A 27,548-nucleotide genomic window follows, 5' to 3' on the forward strand; every position below is an offset into this window, starting at 1 on the left:
CACACTGCAGACCACTGATTGGTCAGACAGTTTTCTCTGTGACCCGCCGTTTTACAAAAAACAGATGTGGAAGTGGACAGTAAATATAGCGGTACATTAATCCACATGATAACAGCCCAAAACTACAGCATGGTCGGTCGAGGAGATTCAGTCATTGGTGGCCGACGTAAAAATTCAGACAAGACAAACGGCAACGAGCGAGTTTTCTGCAACTCTCTGAGCAGACGACACAGAAATAACACGCCACATCGCTATGACGACCAGGTACTGTAAAGTCGGTAGTATCCTTTAATGGAAAATGGTCTCCAGGCCAAGCCGAGTCGAGCTGGTTCCACGTAGTGGAAACGTGGCATTACTGTCACTGTCTTGTAAATGACCAAAAACAGTCACTTGCCTGATAAATGGTTACTACTTGTTTGACGGTGTAATTTACCAAAGAAAAACTCTTAATGAGCTACTTTATTACCTCACATCAAACGCCGTATTAATGTGATAAAGGCACGGCGGTCGCTCGGTGAATCGTATCGACAATGACCGACCGTGTGACTCGGCATGAGAGAGAGAGACAGAGAGAGAGAGCAAAGAGGAGGAAATCCAGAAGGCGGTGAAAATTGGAGTCTGGAGATGAAAGAGCTGATGAGTGGAGTGGGACACAGTCAGAGATATCTTCTTCTGGTGAAAGTCATCCATCCCTTGAAGTCTTATCCCGTGGGTAAAGCTACGATATTAAGTCTCATTTTATAGATTATTGTAGAGATACAACGTAAAAAAAAAAAAAAAAAAAAAAAAGAGTGTTTTTTTTTCCTTCTGTGAACTCGTGTCGACCATGAGGAATGAAATCAGTGAGGAATCCAGAGGAGGAGCAGGTATCTTCAGTCACTATGGTCTGAACTCAGGTGGTCGGAGGGGATTGAAATGTGGATTATGACTCCGAAGAGCATGACCTGCTGTTTGTGAGAAAAAGGAAAAAAAAAGAAAGAAAGAAAGTGAGAAGTTGAGACACCGTAACATCTTTGATTAGGGTAACTTATTCGGAGAGGCTTCAGCTGAACTTCAAAAAATCTCTTTAATGGTCTGTAATCCTTTGGCAGATCTTCAGTGGGCAGACGGGCTTTCACAGTTATTTTTTTACCAGAATGTGGAAAACCGTGATGAAATTAGGGCTAAAGTTGGAGGAAAATGAATACAGTGCAGTAGGTGTTTGTCGCTCTGCAGTTGGATTCTGTAGGAGCTGGAGATAAAGGAAAATTAAGCGTTAATTAATAGGTAATAAGAGCCTTATAAGCTTTTTATTAACACGAATAAGATGTAAGAGACCCAGAAAAGTATAAGTTTGGGCTTTTTTTTACATTAAATAATTGCCTTTATTGGAAACGGCATGATACAACAGTTTTTTCAGATGCGTTTTTAAATTTTTATGGAATGTTCTTTGTAGTGGATTGCGTTTTTTTTTTTTTTTTTCATCATTTTCATTTGAAATACTATTTATGTTTTACTTCATAAAGATGTGGAACTAATGTTTCTGTCCGAGTGTTGCATATTTAAGTCTGTTTTAGTCTTTTAGGGCCAGGCAGTGTATTTAACATATAGGTGTCAAATTATCATTATTATTATCATTATTTACATTTTTTTAATGCCTCGTAGTTCAGAAAATTTTCCGTGTTTTAGGAAAATATTGAGTCGCTACTATAGTACAGCGACAGAATTAAAATATGTGATGCGTTTCATTGTGGAGATGAACCGGGTCATTGTTGTAACTTGATGAGTATTCAATTGTGGATCTTTTATTTTGGTTCATGCCTTATATGCTAGAACAACTCCTGAAATTTTTATGCATCTGTGATAAATAGATCTAAAGAAATGACTTATTGAACTTGGCATCTTTTTCTAGCCGCTTTATTTTCTATTGATATCTGAAAAAATACTAAAGATATGAAGCTGATATTTTGTTTAGAGTTCACTATGACTGATATTACTTTTGGAAAACATGAGTTGGGAGCATTTTATGAAGTAAAATTGGTACTTTTTTGCAATTATTAATTTCCAAAGTCTGATATTCATCTATATTATAAAAGGGAAGTGGACTCTAGTTGTGTGTGTGTCTCGGGCATCACACAAAATCCAAACAGAGCTGACTGCTGCAGTTTAGCATACTTATGTATTTTTGGTCAAGGAACACAGTAGTGAAAACGGCAAGTTGATAGGACCGATATTTTGAGCGATATTAGTAATTCTGGAATACAATAGCTTCAATCATCATTGAAGTAGGTTACCTAGCAACAGATAAACAATATGGCCACATTGCCATGATGTCAAATTATATTTCTTAATTATTATTATCATCATTATAACTGTTATTATTATTATTATTATTATTATTATTATTATTATTATTATTATTATTATTGTTGCTATTACTATTAGTATTTATTTATTTAATAGTATTTTTAATGGAATATACTTTGCAGTGTTTTTATTATTATTATTATTATTATTATTATTATTATTATTATTATTGTTATTATATAGGCCTCTTATTACCATCACCAGATAAACCTACACTTTTAATTATTGGTGCAAAAAACTCAACGTTCCTACTACACCGTACACTGTATGAAACCAAACCACACTTCCTCTATTTGTTGTGACTGTGAAAAAAGCAGTGGGAAGCACTAAGAGGAAGAGTCAGGTGAAAGGTGCTTTGCAAGCCAAAGCAGGGCTGTCAAAAAAAAAAAAAGTCCACTTTGGCTCTTAATGGAGCCATTGATCCTGCGCCAATGGAGGACACACCCAGCAGGGGACTGACTCACAGTGAGGAGACAGGTGTTCGCTCGATATCTGTCCCACTTCTCTGACCTTAAAGCTTTTAATCAGCTCTGCCAGGGAGCTTGTCAATCCTGTCAAACAATGAGCAGCCCCACAGTATAGACACAGTAAGGGGAGGGTAAGAACTCCAAATAATACTCCTGCAGCCCGGAGGAAAAAGCGTGTACATGCGGTGTACTGCTATTTTGTCTGAGCTCCCACTGGACGGACCTTTGTGTCTTCGGAGTCCGCTACAGGGGTAGTCCGAACCCTGTTAGCGGATTTCAAAAGCTATTAATGTCAAGAGGTAGGCGTCCACGTGAAGGATCTCACCTGGGATCGAATATGTTTGTGCACGTCTGCAAAAAGCAAAAAAAACAAAAACAAAAACTGGGGTTTGCTTCTATACCATCACTTGGAAAGACACTTGCATCATGGGACATGCTCCCTCGCTAGTTCACAAGCTTAGAATGCTAATAAGACTTTTTTTTTTTTTTTTTTTTTCTCTTTCCGTCCTCCCAAAAAAACAGAAGTCTTTCGTGTCGGTTACCCTCCGGAATGAGTGACAGGGATTTCAATACGAGCTAATTGAGTTGTTGAATCTCTGTGCGACTGCCTGCTTCACTTTCTCTGCTTCTGATCAATAGTAATACACTATCAGGATTTGTCAGCTATACTTTTTTTTTTATTTTTTTTTTACTTTGTTTCATCTGAGAACCTCCGAGCCAGAACCTATTTTATTTTATTCTGGCGGGCTCATTCCGCCGTGGATCCTCATGCATTTCAAGCCTGAATTGGCACACTGTGAAGTTTTAACTACACAATATCTTTTAACACCGAGGGTAATTATGGCGCTAGTTTGATTGCAGTTAATAGCGCAAGCTGTCAGTGGAGAAGTCACACAGCAGTCGCACAGTTACAATTTGGCCACGTTGAAATTGCATTGAACCGCGCAATTATCCCCAGTCGCTAGCATCTCTTCCTAACAATTTTCGCAGATGCCACTTCGCATGGATATTCAGAATTGTACCGAGCGTTTGTCCATGCCAGTCACTGTTTTATTACCTTTAGTTGCAAATGTGTCCCACTCCCCCTCCACTCTGCTTTTTTTTTTTTTTTTTTTCCTTCAACAGCAGTGGCTACCCTTAAAAAAAGACCTCATGAGTTCATTTCCTGCATTTCCCAAACCCACAGCCCACCCACTCTGGCGCTTTCTCATGAAACCGAGAGAAGCCCCCAGTTTGTTTTGTGATTTTTTTTTTTTTTTTTTTTTTTTTTTCATTCCTACAATTGATTACCACTACTATTCTTTCTCTCCCAGGCATTCCTTTCTTTTCTTTCCGTTCCCCAATCTTCAATGAGAATGCACAGAATAGTTTCTTATTTTGTGAGTCCAGGGTCTCTGTGTCAGTGCACGTTGTTAGACATCTAACGACCAGTGGAGACTGGAGTAACTCATACCACCCGACTCCGTTTCCAGCCTGTTCCCTTCCCCTTGCTGTGGCTTTGTGGTTCCCTACTCGTGTCTCCATGCCAGTTGCTTTTCGCTTGGAAGGCCAGTTGCAAACTCTGCAGACATTTAAGTGCTGTTATTTCATGTGTTCTTTCAAAGTTTTCCATCAAAAACAGCGTCTGAGAAAAAGGATGAATGGAGCAGACGCCCCCAACAATAACAGCCAAGGAAGTGGTTCATCAGATCAGATCGCGTTCTTGTGTTATTGATTCTTTTAAACTGAGTTGATTTTCCACACAGGCCATGATATGTTCACCCTGTTTCTTTCTGCTGGTATATACAAATCACATGGTAGGGGTTGAAAGGGATATTACATACAGAGGTGGACGTCTACGCACAATGGAACATATTGAACTGTGAGAAAGTAATGTATATGGTGAACCTTGAAGACTAGTGGGAAAGACAATACTCCGTCACAGCTGGAAAGCACATGCAGCAGAATATGAACATGGTCCTGAGATGTGGTGAGCATTCCAACGGATATATGTATGTGGAACATGGAGCCTTACTCTCCTTGGAAAAATAGGCTGTGGTCGTGGTTTAGGAAATGGTTCAGCTCTGGTCTCGGAGTTCTGCCGAGAACCACTGGATTTCATAGAGGTTTATGATCAAAACACACATGAAAACGAGGAATTTGGCAAAGGGGAGAATCCAGAGTCTCTGCTGTGTATTCCCATGTAGCATCTCTGCCATGTGTTAGCATCAATCTTGTGTCTTTGTTTACGCGTCATACTTGACTGATTGATTTTTGGTCCGAGTCAAGGTCACACAGAATTATCATAAGGATCCTTCACATAAAGCCTGGAACCTTCTGGCAACTACACAGCATATGTACGCACTGTATAAATGTGAAATTTATTTCAATAATAAGATAAGATAACATGTTGAGGGGTGAAATAAGTGTGGCTGATCCAACTTTATCAGCTTAAGCAACTGCACATGCATTCCTCCTGTGGTGAAAACGGATATAATCCATGTCTAAATGATGTGACTGCAGGGCAAAATTCATAATCGTGTTTATTTGTACTTAATTCCTGGTACACGTGCTCAGAGACGCTTCATTACAGTATGAGGTCAATGCTAGTAGTGAGATGATTTTATTGCTTTGGGTTGTTGACTTTGAACATCAAATGTGAAACCAGAACTGGTAATCGGCTAAAGATCTGCTATTGTGACAACACCTACTTTGAGCAAATGCACAGCATTTGTCAGCGTCTCTTGGTGATCATGAGTCAGACACATACTAAATGTGCTTGTTAATTGATAGCAGACTGGGGCTTCAGCCCACTGCCCACTCCAGCTGGAGTGTGAATTCCTTCTCCTATATGTTAATGGGTCTGCTGTATAAATGGCCTACGCCAGCTTTGCTGGAGAAAAATAGCTCAGTGCATCACACCGGCTTGCAGAGCTGAGTGCACATTGCCCCTGCTGTCCCAGCCACAATTAGAGATGCACTTTGATGACAGCCCGTCTTCTATTTTTTCCACACATCTTTAAAAATGCATGATATGCACAACATTAATTTCTCTCAAGAAATCCACAGAGACCTCTCCAATATAAAGGAGAATGGAAACGTCTTAAAAATCACAAGTGACTGTAATAAAATATTGATTGTATGGTCTGTTTTCTTGGTTTATTAAGCCTCCGGTCATGCAACAGTGCCTCCTGTCCTGTCGACCCCCTGAAGGCTTCCCCTCTCATGCATGTCTGGCAGATATCACTTGGCCTTTGTCAAAAAAAGGCAGAAAAAAAACTCGCACCAGTAAAGGTCGAAACAGGTCAGGCACCAAAAACGATACTCTGTGCATTCACTAAGTGTTTTTAAAGGTCACCTTGCACGGAGCGTATGGATTCACACTCATCCAATGTTGTTTTCAGCGAGTCTGGAGTAGTTCCTGATCCATCACATGTTCAGACCGTTCATTTCCTTCATTTTGTGTACAGCCAATAATTGATCACTCGGTTGTAGCCGTGGACTTGTTTGATTTTGGAAATCTTAATGTTTTCGAATGTATCCAACACTAGTGTTTGGCATAATCCCATGGAAGTATTCAGTGTTTGTACTCTATGCGAGACTTATCTTTACTTGTGGACAATAGAACAGATGGTGTGAGAGAAGGATTTGTCATGCATGGTTGTCCAGGGCCAGACTCTTCCTCAGCACTTTTGGCAGGACTTTATATGCATTTCATGCTGTATTTGTGGGATGCTTCGCAGAGGTATAGGGTACCACCGCCGCCTCTACGCTGGCTCAGCCTCAGCCTCCCCATCCTATATGTCCCACTCTAAACCCATTCTTTTAGCTAATCCTGTATCATTTATTGCACTGAATATTTAGCCAAAGATAATTACGGTTCATGTGAGTAATATGAGCAGCCTTCGCAACTATCAGTGAGGAGGACGACGGAGAATATTTTCATGAATAATCTATTACTTTTAAAGCAATCAAAATGCAAACCTGAGGATAAATGACACAATGGGAATTTGACTGTGAATTAGTGCGGAAATAAAACTGATGAAAGTATTTTTTGGAATCAATAGTAAGGCTGCATGTGATGAAAAAGTCATATTGTGATCATTCTGGATTATATCACCGTTTCAGACGATACCGTGAGTCTCTGAAATACACAGATTAATTATTTTGTCACACAGTCCCTCAGAAATATCACCACACTCCAGACATGGTGTGCGTTTCTTTTGGTCTGCTTATGGATCTACACACTGGATCGTCATGTGCACAAGCGGCTGAATACAGACTGATTAGTCATTGGGTTATTATATGTGTAGATAATGAGCCGACTGCACACATGCACATGTATTATTTAATTAAACTGCAGTCTTGTGTGTTACGTTGCGGTTGTGATTAGGTTAATCACGCTGCTCTAATCAATAGTGTCACAAAACACAATATTCCAAAGTATATTGAGACTTATTAAAAAATCTCAGTGCAGACGAGGTCGGTGAGGATTGGCTTTTAGGACTTTTTTCTTGATAATGTATTGAATCTTGTATAGGAATTGATTTTGGCTAATTTTCTATTTATTAAAACTGTAAAATGATTTAATATTGTTTTGACACAAGTGAATGAAGCAGCCAAGAGACGTATGTTTTCCAGTAAATATCAATAAATACACATAGATGAGGTTAGTATAGTGTCAGTTTAATGAATATCTGCATTAACTCTTTAACCCTTTCATGCATAGTGGTCACTACAGTGGACAGCTGTTCTACAGCTGTTCATGTTTTGTATATGCATGGATTTCGTTGTTTTAGTTTCATATCAGCTAACACAGTAGACGCTTATGCATCATCCCATACAATGCATTTGATAACATTACTGTAACTCTGCTGTTCTTGATAAACCTGATCTAACATGTTTGAGTATAAATCAATTCCTTGTTATTGTTATTAGGCTGTGATTAACAACAAAAAGTTGTTGTTTTTGTTTTTTTTTGCATATTATCTCCATGAAGTGAGTAATGACTAGTAGGGTATGTAAAAATCTGAGAAAATATCACATTAGCAGCATTAAATGTTTTTATTTAATAGTTTTTGCACAGTATATCAGTAAATACATGTTTCTTTGCTTCAAAAATTAAACGCATGGTGTCCGGCTTAGTGGACATTTTTGCACCTCTATAAAAAAAAAAAAATTCAATCACATTGTTTTTTTAATGCCTGAAGTGGAATAAAATCACTCAAGAAAGAAATCTTGATTAAGGTTCTCAAAATTCATGCATGAAAGGGTTAAAACCTGATGTGTCATCACTGACACACCCTGCTCATATGCAGTTTGGATGACTGGAACTCACTGGTTTTTTGTGCAATTGGGAAAATTCCAACAGTTTCTGAATCCTGAGATATTGTGCTTTATAGGTTTTATTGGGTCATTACAGTAATTTCAATCACAGCTGGAGAAGAAGCTGTTTTAGCATAATTATAACATGCTGTAATTCGTAAATGATTGCTAAATTTTGAAGGATCTGGGAAAAAAAGGTGCTTGAAAAATGGGCAAACTGACTCACAGCATATTTTCTAATCTTTTAGTTAGTCAAAAAAAGAAAAAAAATGTCCGGGCGGAGTACAGGGTTTAAAGGGTTAAATTATCTGTTAATGTACAGTCCTGTGTTAAAGCCCTAGTCCAACATTATATTTGTTGGTTTATTAAAGTTCTAATGTCCACACATATGCATTTGTCTGTGTATTTAGATCCAATCTGATACATGTGAAGTATGAACAGCAGGAAAAACTCAAGTTTCAGGGTAAAAACAGCTTCTTTAAACTAAAATGATAGTATTTATTGTGACTTCCTTTTGTATTTAACAAGTCTTTAACCCTTCTGTTCAGACAATATGAGATTTATGCATTCATTTTCTGATGTTTTATACCAGGTTTCATTCAACACGTCAGATGTTTCTACTTGTTTGTGCTGCTTCCTGTCATGGGGTCAGAGGTCACAATAAATAGAGACTTTAACCCTTTATAAGGCACTTACAGAAATACTCTGAAAGTCAAAATTTCAACCTTAGTGTGTTATTGGAGGACATAATAAGACTTTGTTACTTTTGTGATTTTTTTCTAAATTTTGTATTGTTATTTAGAAAATCAAGGTTAATGAAGTTATCAATGTGTGGTCCTTACACCCCTCCCCCTCCCTTCCGCAAACAAACAGTCATTGGGAATAGTTAGAGCATGGGTGTCAAACTCATTTTAGTTCAGGGTCCAAATTTGGTTTGAAGTGGGCCAGACTAGTAAAATAATAACATAATTACACTACAAAAAAGGCCTGAACAAAAATAACAAAATTAACCCTTTGTAATGCACTCATAGAAATACTCTGAAAGTCAAATTTTCAAAATTAGTTTGTTATTGCAAGACATAACAAGACTTTATTACTTTTGTAAAATGTTTGCAAATTTTTTATTGTTATGTAGAAAATCAAGGTTAATGAATTTACCATATTTGGTTCCTTACCCATAAGTGGCAAAAAAAAAAAGAATAAATCCAAGAATAAAATATAAAAAAAAATACAAGAAAGGCACATGTAAAGTGAAAGGAACATGTATTTTAGAACATTAGTGCTGATCCAGACCCCTGTCCACATCCACATGATCCCTTTGAACATCATTCCTTACATTAGTACCATTACTTCCTAATAATAATAATAATAATAATAATAATAATAATAATAATACATCACACTAATATAGCGCTTTTTCGGACACTCAAAGACGCTTCACAAACAATTAAAGCAAAGAGAACAAAGGGGCTCAAGAAAATGCAAGTCTGAACAGGTGAGTTTTGAGTAGTGATTTGAGTGGTACTTCATGGTACCTAACAAAGCAGGTGCACTCACTGTTCATGCAGAGGTGGACCTTACAGACCCTGGACACCACATTGGACCCTTTATAGTTCACTCACAGAAATACTCTGAATTTCCAAATTTCAACCTTACTGTGTTATTGGAGGACATAATAAGACTCTATTACTTTTGTGAAATTGTTCCAAATTTTTTATTGCCATGTAGAAAATCAAGGTCAATAAAGTTACCATATTTGGTTCCTTACCTGTAAGTTGGAAAAAAAAAAAAAAAAAAACCAACAAGTATATGTAAAAAACACATGTAAGCTGAGAGGAACATGTATTTTAGATCATTAGAACAACATAAGCACTGATCCAGACCCCTGTCCACATCCACATTCTCCCTTCGAACATCATTCCTTACATTAGTACCATTACTTCATGGTACCTAACAAAGCAGGTCCACTCACTGTTCATGCAGAGGTGGACCTTACAGACCCTGGAGACCACATTGGACCCTTTATAGTTCACTCATAGAAATACTCTGAATTTCCAAATTTTAACCTTACTGTGTTATTGGAGGACATAATAAGACTTTATTACTTGTGTGAAATTGTTCCAAATTTTTTATTGCCATGTAGAAAATCAAGGTCAATAAAGTTACCATATTTGGTTCCTTACCTGTAAATGGCAAAAAAAAAAAAAAAAACAAGATTAAAAACCAACAAATGTATGTAAGAAACAAAAGAAAAACACATGTAAGATGAGAGGAACATGTATTTTAGATCATTAGACCAACATTAGTGCTGATCCAGACCCCTGTCCACATCCACATGATCCCTTTGAACATCATTCCTTACATTAGTACCATTACTTCATGGTACCTAACAAAGCAGGTCCACTCACTGTTCATGCAGAGGTGGACCTTACAGACCCTGGAGACCACATTGGACCTGAGATTGTTGACTCACTGTCCTCACTGGAACTGTCTTGTAATGGATTCCCAAAAATAGTCACTTGCCCGATAAAGGATTAACCTTTATAACACATTTATTTCACTTTTTTTGTGTGTTTTTTTTTAAACACTGTGCACATATTTCCTGTATTTCTCTGTTGTCTATGAACAAAACAGGATGATAAATAAATATGCACGCTCACTTCAACCCTGAAAAACCAACAGAAGCCATAGGTGTAATAGGGTTTTTGTGCATCACTGTATGTCACGCTGATTCCATCCACTGTTGCATGCATCTACATCTGTTACTCAGCGCGTTCGTGTCAAAAGAATGGCGTCCGTCGCCTTCGTGTCACCCTGAGTTAATACAGATATTTCCTCTGGAGGTGTGTCGCCTGCAGCGCCGTCTCTTCTCCGCTTTAATATCCTGAGTGCTGTAATCTGCTCACCACGAATGACCCGCCGCATGTCACTCTCACTGCTTACCCCGGCCCTTAACTCCCCCCCAAAATCCCCTACATCGCATTTATGTAACCCCACCCAACCCGACAGAGACAAGAGAAAGAGAGAGAGAGAGAGAGTAGAGCCCGTAGGGTGCCAGCGGCGGCAGCAGCGGTGGCGGCGGCGGCGTCCTCGCTCGCCGTGCTGTCCGTCTGAGACCGTAATGCATCACTTTGCAGCGCCCCCGTGGCCTCCTTTTTATTTATTGATCAGCTCGACTCCTATTAAGACGTCCAACAGCTGCCCTCCTTTGAAAGCCCAGGGAAACTTGTGCATTATTGAAAAATAAGCGGCGCACATCACAGTGTGCACAGCCCATTCTGTGGATGAGATGCTTTGTTGACTAAATGTCGGTCTGGGTAAGTGCTCCCCAGCGCCTTGACTTGACATAATATTATCCAGCACTTATTGCTCTCTCTCACACCACAACACTTCATTCCTAATACTATTTCTGCGATACTTGGATCTGCTCCCATCCTTAGTTTCTGTCGAGTAAACACAACTGTCATTCATTTACCAGACAGCTGCACAAACACACGACCCAGGGGCCAAAATTACACTGAAGATATTAGTTTCATTTAGTTTTTTGTTGTTGTTGTTGTTCAAAGTGTTTTTATTACATATGTAGTCACAGAAAAGCATAATATAGTCATTGTTTTTTTTGTTTTTTAACTCAAACCCATGAACATTCCCACCCTGTTGCACCTAAATAAATAAACAAACAAATAAATACATACATACATAATTGACAATAGTAAATAAATAACAAACTATCATTTCACAAAAAACAAATATCCTGAACAAATATGAAAAACCTGAAATGTCTTAATAAGAAAAAGGTGTAATTTTAACAACATTCTGCCTGTTTTTAAATGTTTGGGGCATTTGTAGATCCACTGTGATCTGTAAGTTGTAAAGTATATGTGTAAATAATAAACAGAAGTATAATATTGTTAAAATCGTACTTATTTTTCTTCAGGAATTTTAGGTTGTTCATATTATTCACATTGTTTTAACCTCCCAGCTATGGGTTTTCAGTTTGTGGACAAGTTTCACAGCTTAATACAAAAAGAAAAAAATAAACCCAAAACTGTCTGTATGAATGAAAAGCTGGGGTATAATATTGTTAAAACTGCTCTTATTTGTCGTATGTTTTTTTCATGGTTGTTCAGGTTCTTCATATTTTTTAAAGGATAGTTTGTAGATATAAACATTTCCATTATGTAATTTTACTTATTTCACACTAAAATATAGAGAAAGGTTTGTTATTATGTTATTATTTTACTGATTTGGTCCACTTAAGATCTTACTGGGAGGAAAAAGCCCCTGAACTACAATGACTTTGACACTCCCTCATTGTACCCTGTACCTAGTTCCCTTTTTTTTTTTTTTTTTCACCCGCACACCGCCTTTTGTTTACTGACAGTTGCTCTCTATCTGGTATCACTGCATGATGTCATCTAACCATTTGGTCAGGTAACGTCAGCCATGTTTATTTTGTGTCGTAGAACCGAAACCGCCGCGGCCTTGTTTAGTTAAGCTGCAGGGGGGGGGGGGGGGGGTCACAGTCCTGATACTGTGTTTACACTCTCTCCCTCTCTCCAGGGCAAAAGCCTTATTTTTGGCCAGGCTTTATTTGTCATTGCCGCGGTCAAAGGCGGCTAAAAAAATCCAGATTACTTTTGACATACTTCCTGTTTCGACTGTAATAAAGAGCATTAAAACACAGGAAGTATCAACGTGCTGTCTGTTTGGGCTGCATATATTATCCTCGGAGACGCCGATGTGTCATCTGTGTGTGATTTTTCTTTGAAATGCGCTGATAACAAAATGGAGTGTTTTCCAGTGTTTCATTCAAGGGTGAATCATTATCGTGTTGAACTAAGATGAGAAGCTCCATTGCAGGGGAACTGATGCATCCCCCTTGACATTTCAGATGCCTTAAAGCAGCTCCAGGGTATGTATGTGTGGGCTTGTGCTGTGAACCTCACGTTACCTCTGAAAAACGGAGCTACATTAGATGGGAATTGGTGCGCATGGTCGGCCGCCGCTACCGTATACGTATAAACACAGTGATTTTACACGATTCTACTCCAATGTGCGGTCATTACACCCCTCCATTCTGCAAACAAACAGTCGTTGGGAATATTTAGAGCATGGGTGTCAAACTCATTTTAGTTCAGAGGCCAAATTTGGTCTGAAGTGGGTGGGACCAGTAAAATAATCACATCATTACACTACAAAAAAAGGCCTGTGCAAACATAAAAGCACAAAAATAAGACTTCGAGAAGTAAGAGAAGTCTTTTTTGCAGTGTACTGTACATATAAATAATGTCAACTCCAAACTTTCCTTACACAATGAAAATGTTTACATCTACAAACTGTCCTTTAACCTCCCGAGACTCAGGAAAGTGCAAGGTTTGTTTTTTTTTTTTTTTTTTATTAAATAATTGCCTATACTGGAAACATCATGATGCAACAGTTTTTTCAGATGCATTTTTTTTTTGTTTTGTTTTATGGAATGTCCTGTACGGTGGATAGTCTTTGGGTTTTTTTGTTTATTTTTTTATAAAGCTGTGAAACTCTTGAACATGAACAGCCTAAAATTTCTGATGAAAAATAAGTGCAATTTTAACAATATTATGCCTCAGTTTATCATTTGCACATGTTCATTTTAACTGACCGATCACAGGGAATCTATAAAGACACAAAACATATAATAACAGGCAGAATATTGTTAAAATTACACTTATTTTTCTTAAGACATTTCAGGTTGTTCATATGTTAAGATTATTCACAGTTTTTGTGAAAGGATAGGTTATAAATTCAAATATTTTTATGTAATTTTCCCTTTTTTTTACACTAAAACAAAATGAACTGTTGTAGTTGTCATTATCTATATATTATGACAGTATTTTACTGATCTGACCCACTTTAGATCATATTTTTCTGTTTGTGGAACCTGAACTAAAATGGTTTTGACATCATTTATCAGTAAGATCTTCAGTGTAATTTTTACATTTCACAAATTCATCCAAAGGGCTGGATTGGACCCTTTGGCGGGCTGGTTTTGGCCCACATGCCATATGTTTGACACCTGTGTGGTAAATGACATTTACATTTTTTGCAAAATGATAGTTTGTTTTTGTATAAATACATCTAAACAACATGAAAATATTCACATTTACAAAGAGAAAAATTTGGATTTGTGAATATTTATAGCTTATTTTGATCATATTTTTGTGAATATCTTAAATGTAATTTTTGGATTTCCCAAACTCATCCCAGGGGTCAGATTGGAACCTTTAGTGGGCCGCATTTAGCCTCTGGTCCACATGTTTGACACCCCTGATTTAGAGTTAAATGTACAACATGTTTGCACGGAGGAATTCCAGATTGGGAAGTTTCCTAACATAATAAATATTCCCGATAATCATTAACATTTACAACGCAGCAGATGTTACACTTTGCTCAATGAATGAGCATGTTGTACAATGGAGTATCTCCAATTTGAATCAGATAGTGGAAAATTAGAAACAGGTCTACCAACCATCTGTTCCAGTGAGGTTTCGCCTGCCTCTGCAGTTGAATGTTTGCTTGGGGAGACAAAGGGTAAAGAGGGAGCTTTGGCAGGTACACCATTGTTTACCCAAGAGACCCGCTTGAAGCACCATCAAATAGCGGCTGAGTATAGATTAAAACAAATTCTCTGACACATACTCCACCAACTCAAAAAGCTTAATAGCCACAGTCAACAAAAAAAAGCAAGTGTTATTGCCAAATATGGTTAATTGAAGGGCTCTGGATCTGTTTGTGCTGTAGCCTCCAGCTCAGTGACACAGTTATCCCTAAAAAAAAAAAAAAAAAAAAAAAAAAAGAATAAAATGGTGTTTTTTTTGTTTAAACCACAAATACATATAAAAATTCAGTGTAATTTGTCATTGAAAGATTGGTTTTCCCCAAACAGGAAGAAGGACGGTGGAGATTTATATGAACTAAACCATCAGGGAATGGGGTTTTGTCATCCTGACTCCTGTAGATACACTGTAAAAAAAAAAAAAAAAAATTGTTAAAAAAACAGGGGTGCAGGGGTGCTGAAAAAATACTGTTAAATAACAGAAAATAACCATCTCATAAAAATACGGTAATTTTCCATAATTAAAATACAGTTTTTTTGCCCCAACTTTACATGAAATTTTGCATATGTTTTTACTTTTTAATGTTTAATAAAGAATATTTTCCATGTATTAAAACAATCAAATTACTTTTAATTATATATATATAAATAATTTTCAATGAGACAAAGTTGTACAATCCACTGATTGAAAAAAAACTGCATTTGGACAGTTTATCAGTGCTTATACATGTTATACATTCACAAAAATACACTTATTCAACATTTTTGTTGTGTAACCTCCTGTAATTACACAAGATATTTGTCAATTAACAAACAAGTCTTGTTAAACTTACAGAACAAATACTTCTTTAACGGTTAATTGTCAGTAATTTTTTCTCGTATTATTATTATTTTTTTTACAGTATTAAACTTTAAATTAACAGTTTAATCTCGTAAATAGAAAAGAAATATTTGTGAAATTATGATACATTTGCAAATGTATTTTAACTGTATTTTTCTGTGAAAAAAGAAAAGATTTCTTGTAAAGAATTGAAATGATTCGCTTATTCACAGTTACAGTTTTTTCATGTTATTTTACATTTGACATGTAAAATCACAGTCTTTTTTTTGTCATTTCATTGATATTTTCCTGGATCTTAAAAATACATGAAAAATCTGTAAAATAAACGGTAAAAATTCTGTTAAATTACAGATTTTTTTTTTTTTTTTTTTACTGTGTATTTGGGTTTAGGAGTTAAGGGTTAGGAAATGATCTGAATAACTCACTGTGTTGTGGAACTGACAGTGGTTTGGAGAGTTAAAGCCCATGCACTGGCCTTCGCATAAGGGTTAGGGTTAAGAGAAGAATGAGTTCAGTTTAAATATTAATAAATACAAGGTTATCTGTCGATGCCTGAGTGGAATCAAAAGGTACAACAATACTGCAAATTCAAGCAGCTTGTTTTTGTGAATTACCTTGGTGGTTCTTTGAGCAGATAAATAAAAAAAAACATGGTGAATAATTTACATTTACATCAATGGCAAAAGAGCTGGTGTACGTGATATTACAATATATACTGTTTGAGAGAAAAAAAAAAAGTCTATTCTTTATATTGAAAATTTTAGTTTTTACAGCAATATTTTCATCATTTGTCCAGGAAATATATGTGAGCGGATTATTTTAAGAGTTGGACATTGGTGGAATATATGTCTATTTGTAGATACTTGAGAATATTTAGTCCACTTTTGTCCTTGCTACTATATTTTGTCTTTTGTTTTCTTTATAAACCAAGTGTTGATTGATTTTTTTGGTGTTTTTGGCTTTGATTGTGATTGAAGCTGAACCCATAAATCTTCAAATACTCAATACTCTGGTTTTAATTTTAATATTCAAACATTTGCTTTTTATTAATTATACACTGGCCATGATGCTGCATTTGGGTGCATTTTGGTGCTGGGAGGAATATCCTCTGTCTTATTTTGTGGCCCATCTGACTCTTAGTAAAACTCTAAAATGCGGTCCTCGTGGAAAACAATATTTTTGGTTATTTGCAAGTGCTGATTTTGTCTAATGCTAATGCTAATGCTAGGTGCTGTATATAATAGGATGGGTAAAATACATTTGACAACATTTTGGCCTTGTCACACCTTTCGTAAATAGTGTGTTTAGATGTGTCTAGTAGGGCTGCACGATATTAGCAAAACTCGCAATATGTGTGAACAGCATTGCGATAACGATAATATTGCGCTATTTCTCATTTGGCTAAAGAAATACCAATTTCATCGAAGAAAAACGTTCCTTAACAAAGATAAAATGGGCTAATTGTTTGTATGCTGACTCAGTTATTTACAATTTAAGACAAAATACTGTACCACTGCAATCAATTACACAGTTCTGTCCAAGAACCTGGTGATGCGGCGACCATAGACCTTTAGACACAAACGTAATCAAATATTTGGTCATTTTATTCAAATGTAACAATGTGTAAATGACATGGATATATTTCATATATGTAAGAGCTTTAACAAAACACTATTCCATTGCTTGCCTGGTTTAGTAAATACTGTATATATATGTATATATATTAATGAAATCTTTAAATATAAGTGTTCAGGCCTTGCTCAAAGTTGTGCTCTGAAAATATCCACATCTTTTCAACATTAATAACATGTAAACTTGCATTCAACCAGCAGCAGTAGCATTATTTCAGGTTTTGTTTTTTGTTTTTTACCAGAAAAACTAGTATATTAGAGTGGTAGAAAAAAACCACTCTGGTACCCGATGGTGTGTAAATCAGAAAGTTAATGAAAAAAAAAGAAAATAAATTATTGCACATCTTTGCGATATGAATTTTGCACACTCTGTTATCGATATAACGATATGTTTTTGATATATTGTGCAGCCCTAATGTCTAATGTAATATTGACTCATAATAGTTTGAATCTATTCACATTTGCCAAAATATATATATGGAAAAAATCGCAATTTTTCTGGTGAATGGTCAGTAAATTAATGCCATAGTTCAGAGGTGTCAAACTCATTTTCTTTCAGGTTCCACATTCAGCCCAGTTTGATCTCCAGAGGGCCGGACCAGTAAAATAATAACATACTAACCTACAAATAATGACAACTCCAAATTTTTTATATGCAAAAACTAACATTAAATTCTGAAAACATTTACATTTTACAGAATATCCAAACAAAAAAGATGTGAATAACCTGAAAAAACAGAAATTTCTGAAGAAAAATAAGAAGAAATAATAATAACAAAATGTGATCAATATTCTGCCTCAACTTATGATTTCTACATGTGCATTACAGATCAGATCAACAAGACACAAAACAGGCAGAATAGTGTTCGAATTGCACTTATTTTTCTTTAGACATTTCAGGTTGTTCATATTTGTTCAGGTTATTGACGTTTTATTATTAAAGGATATCAGAGTTTAATGTTCATTGCAATAAATCAAAGAGAAGAAATTGGTGTTGCCATTATTTATAGGAATAACGTCATATTATTTTTTTCACTTTAAACCAAGAAGAACATTTGGAGTCATTATTTCTAGGTTATTATGCTATTATTTTCCAGTTTGACACCCTTGATTGTTAATATCTTCTGCACTTTGCAAATTCCTACCATGGACCGGATTGGAACCTTTGGGGGGCCGGTTTTGGCCCCCGGGCCACATGTTTGACACTTGTGCCATAGATTATTAAGGACCAAGCAGTTAAGCGTATTTTTTATTTTATTTTATTTAACCTTTATTTAACCAGGAAGAAAATCCCATTGAGATTAAGAACCTCTTTTCCAAGGGAGTCCTGGCCAAGAGGCAGCACAACACATAGTTACAACATACAGTTACATTATACAGTGACAACATACAGGACACTGTGATTAAGTTCAAACCAAAAAAAATGGGTTTATTTCCTAAACATGTATATTAATAGTATGGTTAAAGGGCCTTTAAAAGAGATAAACAAAGTATAACCTTAACTGACACTGATTCATACAACAGACCTAGCCAACTGAGCCACAAGAGGAACATTTAATAACTGATCAAACCAGTGAAGATAAATAGGGGTGGAGAACATAGGCAATAACTCTAACGCAACAGAAAGAATCCACAAATCCCCCTCCCCCCTCCATGATGCAACCAGATCAGTCAGTTTCCTCCCTCTGCTCCTCCTCCTCACCAAACGAAGGAAAACAGAGCAATTAGCAAATGTGACGAATCAATAGAAACTAACTGTACCCATTACATCTAGGCAGTGTTTTCAGAAGTGCAATTCTAAGGAAATCAAACTGATGCAATATGTGGGTTTAAATGACAAAGAAGCAAAAAAACCCCAAACGGTGTTGATTATTGAATTTGACCTTTAAACCACCGCATGTATGTTTCAGATCATACTAGAAACACGTCTGGAATACTCGCTGATAAAGAAAATAATAAATGATGCTCCTCTAGAGGAATAAACAAGCTAAACGTGAGGAAATTCATGTGTGTATTTGTGTATTTAAGTGCGAGATAGAGTGAGAAAACGGGGATTGAGAGGGGATTTACAGTCCCCCTAAACGCCCCATGTGTGGTCATGAACATCGAGCCCTGTGCCATCGCCGTGGGAACTGCGACTACATTAAACAGTCATTATCCCGAGTGGCTCAAGTCATGTTTTATCTATCAGCATCCCACTTAAGTAACAATGGTTGAACCAAAGCATATCAAGCAGAGGGGAGATAATGTGTCTTCATGTGATAAGGTTTTTAGAGCCACCCTCGGCAAGTTTATCCAAAAAAATAAAAGATTTATCCGACTGCGCTGCCAATTGAAGCAACGGCGGCGGCGGTTTGAGGTTGCTCCGTTCCTACAAAGCGAGATGTCGCAGATGTGACCTATTTGTGTAAATTAAGGTTTGTTGTCATGGCTGGAGAGAAAAATGCAGAAAATACTAGCGCGCTCTCGATCCAGTGAATTTGCAGATGACGTTTTTCCAAGTAAGGAGTGCACAGTTTAATGACATCGCTTTATACATTTTCTGGCTTTTGAAATCTTCAAAACTTCAAACGGCGACTGCTCTATTGCCGTTTGGGACTGACGCCGTGCCAAGTTGCCTGGTTGGGCTTTAAATAGGAGACATTAATGAGTGCCTCTTCTAAAATATGCATTCAGTCCTATTTAATCTTTGCCTTTCTTGCACTGAAGCAGCCAAAGGTGAATTATTCTGAACTTTGGTTGACTCTGGGCACAAATGGATTTCTTTTTGGCTGAGCTTGGCCCATGTAACGTTAAACAAGCCAATAATTGTCTTTTGAAAGGTTATTGGGTGTTGGCCAGTTGAGCTAAAGGGGAAAGAAAAGACAATAGTATTACATAGCCATTGCAAAGATTAGCCATAAAAGTGCAGTTGTTATAAGGAAAAGCAGTTTCATAACCCATAAAGACCCAAACGGCCACCGACGACCGAAACATCTACTGATCTAATGTGTTTAATATCTATTGATCCATTAATTCTATCAATACTTGTAAATAATTGGTGTAAAATGCAGTTTGTCATCTTGGGATGTGAGATGTGAAGAGAGTAGGTGGTTAGTTGTGGTTGAAAATTATTCTTTACAGTCAGAGAACGAAAAATATTTTAGAATTTTAGAGGTAGAACACTTAAAATCATAGTCATGGATAAAAAAAAAATCAAATTTGAGAGAAATTAACTCATAAAGACCTAAACAGCCACCGACGACCAAAACCATCTACTGATCTAATGTTTTTAACCCCTGTTGATCTATTAATTCTATCAATACATGTAAATAATTGGTGTAAAATGCAGTTTGTCATCTTGAGATGTGAGATGTGAAGAAAGTAGGTGGCTAATTATGGTAGAAAATTATTATTTACAGTCAGAAAATTAAAAATATTTTTGAATTTTAGAGGTAGAACACTAGTCATGTATGAAAAAAAAAAAAAAAAAAAATCAGTGTTGAGAGAAATTAACTCACAAAGACCCAAACAGTCACTGACGACCAAAACCATCTACTGATCTAAAATGTTTAATAACTTTTAATCCACTAATTCTATCAATACATGTAAATAATTGGTGTAAAATGCAGTTTGTCATCTTGAGAGATGAGATGTGAAGAAAGTAGGTGGTTAATTATGGTAGAAAATTATTATTTACAGTCAGAGAATGAACAATATTTTCGTATTTTAGAGGTAGAACACTTAAAATCATAGTCATGGATAAAAAAAAAATCAATGTTGAGAGAAATTAACTTATAAAGATCAAAACCATCTACCAATCTAAACTGTGTAATAACTGCTGATCCATTAATTCTATCATTACATGTAAATAATTGGTGTAAAATGCAGTTTGTCATTTTGAGATGTGAGATGTGAAGAAAGTAGGTGGTTAGTTGTGGTAAAAAATTATTATTTAGTCAGAGAACGAAAAATATTTTAGAATTTTAGAGGTAGAACACTTAAAATCATAGTCATGGATAAAAGAAATCAATGTTGAGAGAAATTAACTCAAAAAGATCAAAATCATCTACCAATCTAAACTGTGTAATAACTTCTGATCCACTAATTCTATCAGTACATGTAAATAATTGGTGTAAAATGCAGTTTGTCATCTTTTCATGGTCATCAGATATGACCCATTTGGATGTTCAGTGGCTCTGTAGTTACCGTGGAAACACCGTCACCTTCTACAACATTAACTCACCTGTAAAACCCATGGAGTTGGATCAATGACAGTGGATGGACACACTTGATTTATGTTCAGTTAATGATAGATTTTGTTGAAAAAGTGACGTTTTCTTCATTTTGCTCTGTTTCTGATATTATGATGATCAATTTTAATCGGAGCTTTTATGGACATTTACATGATCAGTGAATTAAATATGGGAAAATACTTGATTTTCATTGAAAAAGCACAAAATACAGAGGATAATATTATAATGAATGTTGATAAATCACTGAAGAATAGTTAAATAGAGGAAATGCGCTGGGTCTTTATGGGTTAATCTTTGGGGTATGGTATCCCACTTTTCAGTTTAGCCTGTAACTGTTTTGTTTTATGTCGAGCAAAGTCTGGTTTTTACATTCCGCTAATGAATACGTTGGAACGAACCGACGGATGATTCCAGTTTTATGATGTTAGATTTTGTATTCAGTGTTTTTCTCTGCAGCAGAAAACAAAAAGCAAATGTTTACTCTTTCATTTTTGATTCGCCGCAGAAAGGAATCGAACTTAACTTAAATTTTTCTTCCCACCTGGGTAATCAAATATCAGCCCTGCAGTTTTTGTTCTTCTGCTTTCTCAACACATTATCCCCTCGACTGTAGAAAAGTCATTTGACTGAAGGCTGTTCGCTGGTGCAGCATGCCCACACTTTGTCCAAAACGCCATATGCAAACAACACAAAGCACATGCTGTTTCTTGTTCCCTGACAGGCCGGATCTTATTACAGTTCAATGTTCTCTGCAGCAAGGCCTTGGGAGTCTCTTCCTATCAGTGCAGGACCAGACGGTACAGCAGCTGTTTTAATGGCGCCCCTTATGTCCACCTTGATCCAAGTGTAGTTACCTGGTGTGAATCAAGCCCACGTTTTTTTTATGTATTTTTGTCAGTTTGGTTGTACTTCCTGTGCTGTTTGTTTGTCCTGTTGCTTTCCCCTTCCAGAAATAGAACTCCTGTCGTTACTGGCAACTCTCAAGGCAGTGTCTGTCTAGCCTCAGGTGTATTAGAGCATGACTGTCCCCCCCCCAGTCTCCCTCTTGTCAGTGCGAGAACAAAGCAGGAGAAGCGACAATGCCAGCCAGCCCCAAAACCAACAGCAAAATGTCCTCTCAGCTCCACCTTCCTCTTTGTCTCGCCACTTCTGCATCTCCACTACTTTCTGCTTTTTCTTTTTTTTTTTTTTTTTTTTTGCTGCGTTCCTGCTCCACTGGCCCTCAAAACCCTCCCCAAAAAACCCACCTTCTTTAATGCCTCTTGCATGTTTGTGGCTCTGCTTTTCTATGGCTTTTTGCTGCTCTGCGGTCTAGTCTGTAATTACAGCTCTACTGTGCGCTCAGCCAAGGACTCCTTCGGTCCTTGAGTGAAAAGGGGTCCCCATGGGCGCCCCCGGTCCTTCACAGAGGGGGGATTTGGGCTCTGTGGCTATGTAATTATGCCTATTCCTCTGGTTTCCATTTGCGTGAGCTGCTGTTTATTTGGTTCAATATGAGCGGGGAACATCAGCCTCTCAGGAACGAGGCGAGGGAGGGGCTGCAGATTTTCACAAAGCCAACCCCTGCCAGTATTGTTTCGGCGTTGGAGTAGACGAGGTCTAGCCAGGTGCATATTTACGAGTACCTGGCAAGACGTAACCCCACCACCACCACCACCCCATCCCATCCCCCCTTGGTCTCCTTCGTTCCAACTTAAGATTAAACTTTAACTAGTGTTGTCACACAGTAAATTGTGTTTGCTATTTCAAAAATATCATACTATATCTGCCGCAACCGTAATCTAAGCTGTGATAAAACGGAGTAAAGCTTTGCCCCGAGGTGCACAAGGACACAGGTGTTTCTCAAGGTACAGATGACAAGGTTGCCAGTCCTTCCTGTCAAACTGTATTAGTAAATCAATCTGTCATCTTCAATTCCCAGAAGTTTAAATCTCTGCAGAGAGGGTCTTGCTGATGTGGTCAGAGGGAAATGAAAGATGATGTGCACTCAGTAACTTCAAAAGGTTGTCACTTTTTTTTTTCCCCTCTAGATGATTTGATGTTGGTAGCAGAGGCTTTGAAAAGCAGAAAAACTATGTTGATCTTAATAGTCTCGTACCCGGCGTCTGCATCTTCTATGTTCATGCATGTGTATATACTCCAGTGTCTTTTTTTTTTTTTTTGACTACCTACACTTCTTATAAGTAAAACCTCCTTTAGTGTCAATGCCACTTAGACAGTTTCACAGTCTCCATGCATAAAACTCCCCCTCCCTTTCCCTTTTAGATTCCTGTAAAGCTGAAGATAGACAACATCAGATATTGTATTCAGTGGGTGGATACATAAATGGATCTCACTCACGTATTCTTACACATTTTAAAGCCCCCTGTGGAAACTTTATCTCCGAATGCAGCGATTATCCATCATTGTGATGCAGTTACTCGGTGTTAAAGAGGCGCTCTGTTTGTGCAGCGTGTGTGTGTAAGCCCCGGTCCTCCACGTTAAGGCCGAAGCATATTTTCTCACTGTTTATGATGTGATTCACTGGTGGCTTTATGAGTCCAGCGTGATTAACGGACGGAATTCGGTCTTGCGTCCTCCGGTTCCTCACCCATCCGTGGCAGATAATTACAGCCAGGGCCGGTTGTAAATATGAGCCCAGCCAGGACTTGTTGGACCAGGAAATGGGACATCATCTGAGTTCACCTGGAAAGCAACATAAATCAGAGGCTAAGATAACAAAGACGTGTTGAAGACAACAGGATGCTAGTGCCCCGGAGCGATTCAATGACACATCTGTTCACGTGGCAGTTGTTTCACACTATAGATCAGGTGTGAATTATTGTCTACAGGTGTTATTTGTAGATTAACTGGAGCTGAGATTTCAAAGTAGAATGCGCAACATTTCAGCATGAAATTTAACACATTCAACGTATTGAGACAAACTTATTCCTCTTTTTAATGAAATAATAAGTGATGCAATTAACGCTTATTTTGAATGTTAATTAATCTGTCATATATTGTTGATCATTGTAGAAATCATTTTTATTTTAAATATCAGACTATGATGATAATTATTATTTGCACACTATTTTGCAACACAGTAATTCAATACAGAACCAAGTTTTTGATACATTTCAATATCAGTCTAGCTAATTACCAACTTAGCATTAGATAAATTGACTCATGTGCTGTTAAACTAGCATTTAACATCATGTTAGCTATCTGTACTTGTAGCTGTTTCATTAAAATGAAGTGACACAACATGGATATATATACATTGCTTAACATAATGTATGTTAATTTTTTTAATACATTACTAAATCATAGAGCTAATTCACTTACCAATGAATTAAATATCAAGCTGTATATCAAGCTTATGTTCAACTAGTGGCTATTGCTAACCACCAAGCTAATATATATGGTAAACTAATGTCAATTCTACTCATCTAATATTACCTTTTATTATATTAGCTAAAGTTTCCAGTGAACTAGGTGCAGGTAATGATAATATATGGTAACATAACATAATTGTAACACAATGCTAATAGCCAACTTACCATTGGATAAATCAACTCATGTACTGTTAAGCTAGCATTTAACATCATGTTAAGTGTCTGTACTTGTAGCTGTTTCATTAAAGTGATGCAATATGGATATATACATTGTTTAACATAATGTATCTTAATTTTTAACAAGCTAATTCACTTACCATTGAATTTTTATATCAAGTTAGCTTATATGCAACTAGTTACTAATGCTAACCACCGAGCTAATATATATGGTACAGTAGTATTAATTCTACTCATCTAATGTTAGATTTTATTATATTAGCTAAAGTTTCTAGTGAAATATGTGCCTGTAATGATAAAATACTGTAACATAACACTGTAAAGATAGCATTTAACATCATATAATGTATCTGTACTTGTAGTTGTTTCATTAAAGTGACACAATATAGATATATACATTAATTAATATAATGTATCTTAATTTTTAAAACAGTACGAAATATTAGAGCTAATTCATTTACCAGAGAATTCAATATCAAGCTAGCTTATTACAACTAGTGGCTAATGTTAACCACCAAGCTAATTTGTTTGGTAAACTAATGTTAATTCTACTCATCTAATGTTAGATTTATTATATTAACTGAAGTTTCTAGTGAAATATGTGACTGTAATGATAATATACGGTAACATAACACTGTTAAGATAGCATTTAACATCATGCTCGGTATCTGTACTTGCTATTTCATTTAAGTAACACAATATTGATATACACATTGCTTAATATGATGTATCTTAATTTTTAATACAGTACTAAATATTAGAGTTAATTAATTTACCAGTGAATTCAATAACAAGCTAGCTTATGTACAACTAGTGGCTAATGCTAACCACTAAGCTAATATGTATGGTAAACAATTGTCAGTTCTACTCATCTAATATTACCTTTTATTATACTAGCTAAAGCTTCTTGTAAAAATATGTGCCTGCAATGATAATATACCATAACAACACTTTCAAGCTAGCATTTAACATCATATTAGGTATCTGTACTTGCTATTTCATTTAAGTAACACAATATTGATGTATACATTGCTTAATATGGTGTATCTTAATTTTTAATACAGTACTAAATGTTAGAGTTAATTAATTTACCAGTGAATTCAATGACAAGCTAGCTTATGTACAACTAGTGGCTAATGCTAACCACCAAGCTAATATGTATGGTAAACAATTGTCAATTCTACTCATCTAACGTTAGTTTTTATTATACTAGCTAAAGTTTCTAGTGAAAATATGTGCCTGTAATGATAATATACCATAACAACACTTAAGGTAGCATTTAACATCATATGAGGTATCTGTACTTGTTGCTATTTCATTAAAAAGACACAATATGGATATATTTATTGCTTAATATGATGTATCTTAATTTTTAATACAGTACTAAATATTAGAGCTAATTAATTTACCTGTGATTTCAATAACAAGCTAGCTTACGTACAACTAGTGGCTAATGCTAACCACCAAGCTAATATGTATGGTAAGCAATTGTCAGTTCTACTCATCTAATGTTAGCTTTTATTATACTCGCTAAAGTTTCTAGTGAAATAGGTGTATGTAATGATAATATATTGTGGAATATTATTTCTGTTTGGTGGAAAAAATTATGACATTTTTGTTGCTGTAGAAATGAATACATAAAACTAGTGGACTGTTAGCATTGTGAGTACTTGCATTCACAATAAGTTAGTAATGAATTTAATCAATATGCCAGAAAATAACTACAGCTATGACATATTTCTGTTTACATTTTCACTGAATAATGTTTAATTATCTGAAAGCGCATGCATTTTTATGTTCACTGATTGTACTAACAGGCAATATAAGTAGGCTGAACTTCCATAAATGTCCATTGTGTGGGTTTATACAGTAAAAGTGAAAGGCTTTGCAAGAGGTCAACTCATATGAATACCGGAGGCGAGTTCCCTCAAGTTCTGCCCTCTGCTAATTGACTTTTCACCATTTCACAGTCTTGCATAGCAGCAGAATGAGGCGTAATTGGTGGGAGTTTTTTTTTTTTTTTTTTTTCCTACCCCTAATGTGTATGTGTGCTCTTATTGTTTTGAATGCTTTCACAGGACTCTGCTTTGTTTGCTTTAAAAGGAGCTCCGGGCAGTCATTGAAGTATCTGTGAGTAAAAAGTAATTAAGATTACAATGGGCGGTAAGCCGGTGTGTTGCTGGGTAGGTGGAGGCAGCAGCTCTGCAGACGGTGACTTGGCTGCGACTCACTGCCCTTGTACTCATTCATTAGTGATGCATTGGTTCTTCGCTCAGCCCTCCCATCTCATTAGAAACGGACCCTCATGGACAAAGAAAGACTTGTATAGATGTAGCCATTATATGAAAAACCACCGCCCCACCTTTTACACACCACTACTATGATATACCTACGTTTCATAGAGAGTGTACCAGACTTCTGTGGCGTGAAAAGGAGAGTGTGGATGCATACATGAGTTTGACGGAGTGTGTTGTGCGTGTGTGCACTACCTACGAGGCTGAATTGACTCCTTGACTTTCAGTGCATGTCCTCACTATTGACTGGAGTTCTCTGCTTGGCCTTGGCCACTTGTTATTCG

At 36.5% G+C, this 27,548-nt stretch overlaps 1 protein-coding gene across 7 annotated transcripts in view; it reads left to right on the top strand.

The window, feature by feature from the left end:
* Window positions 1-27,548, top strand: part of nectin1b (nectin cell adhesion molecule 1b) — a 518,119-nt gene that overhangs the window by 111,435 nt on the left and 379,136 nt on the right. The gene's annotated exons all lie outside the window — the stretch shown is intronic.

The sequence above is a fragment of the Sphaeramia orbicularis genome, chromosome 13 (genome assembly GCF_902148855.1).
Source record: "Sphaeramia orbicularis chromosome 13, fSphaOr1.1, whole genome shotgun sequence".
Classification (NCBI taxonomy): domain Eukaryota; kingdom Metazoa; phylum Chordata; class Actinopteri; order Kurtiformes; family Apogonidae; genus Sphaeramia; species Sphaeramia orbicularis.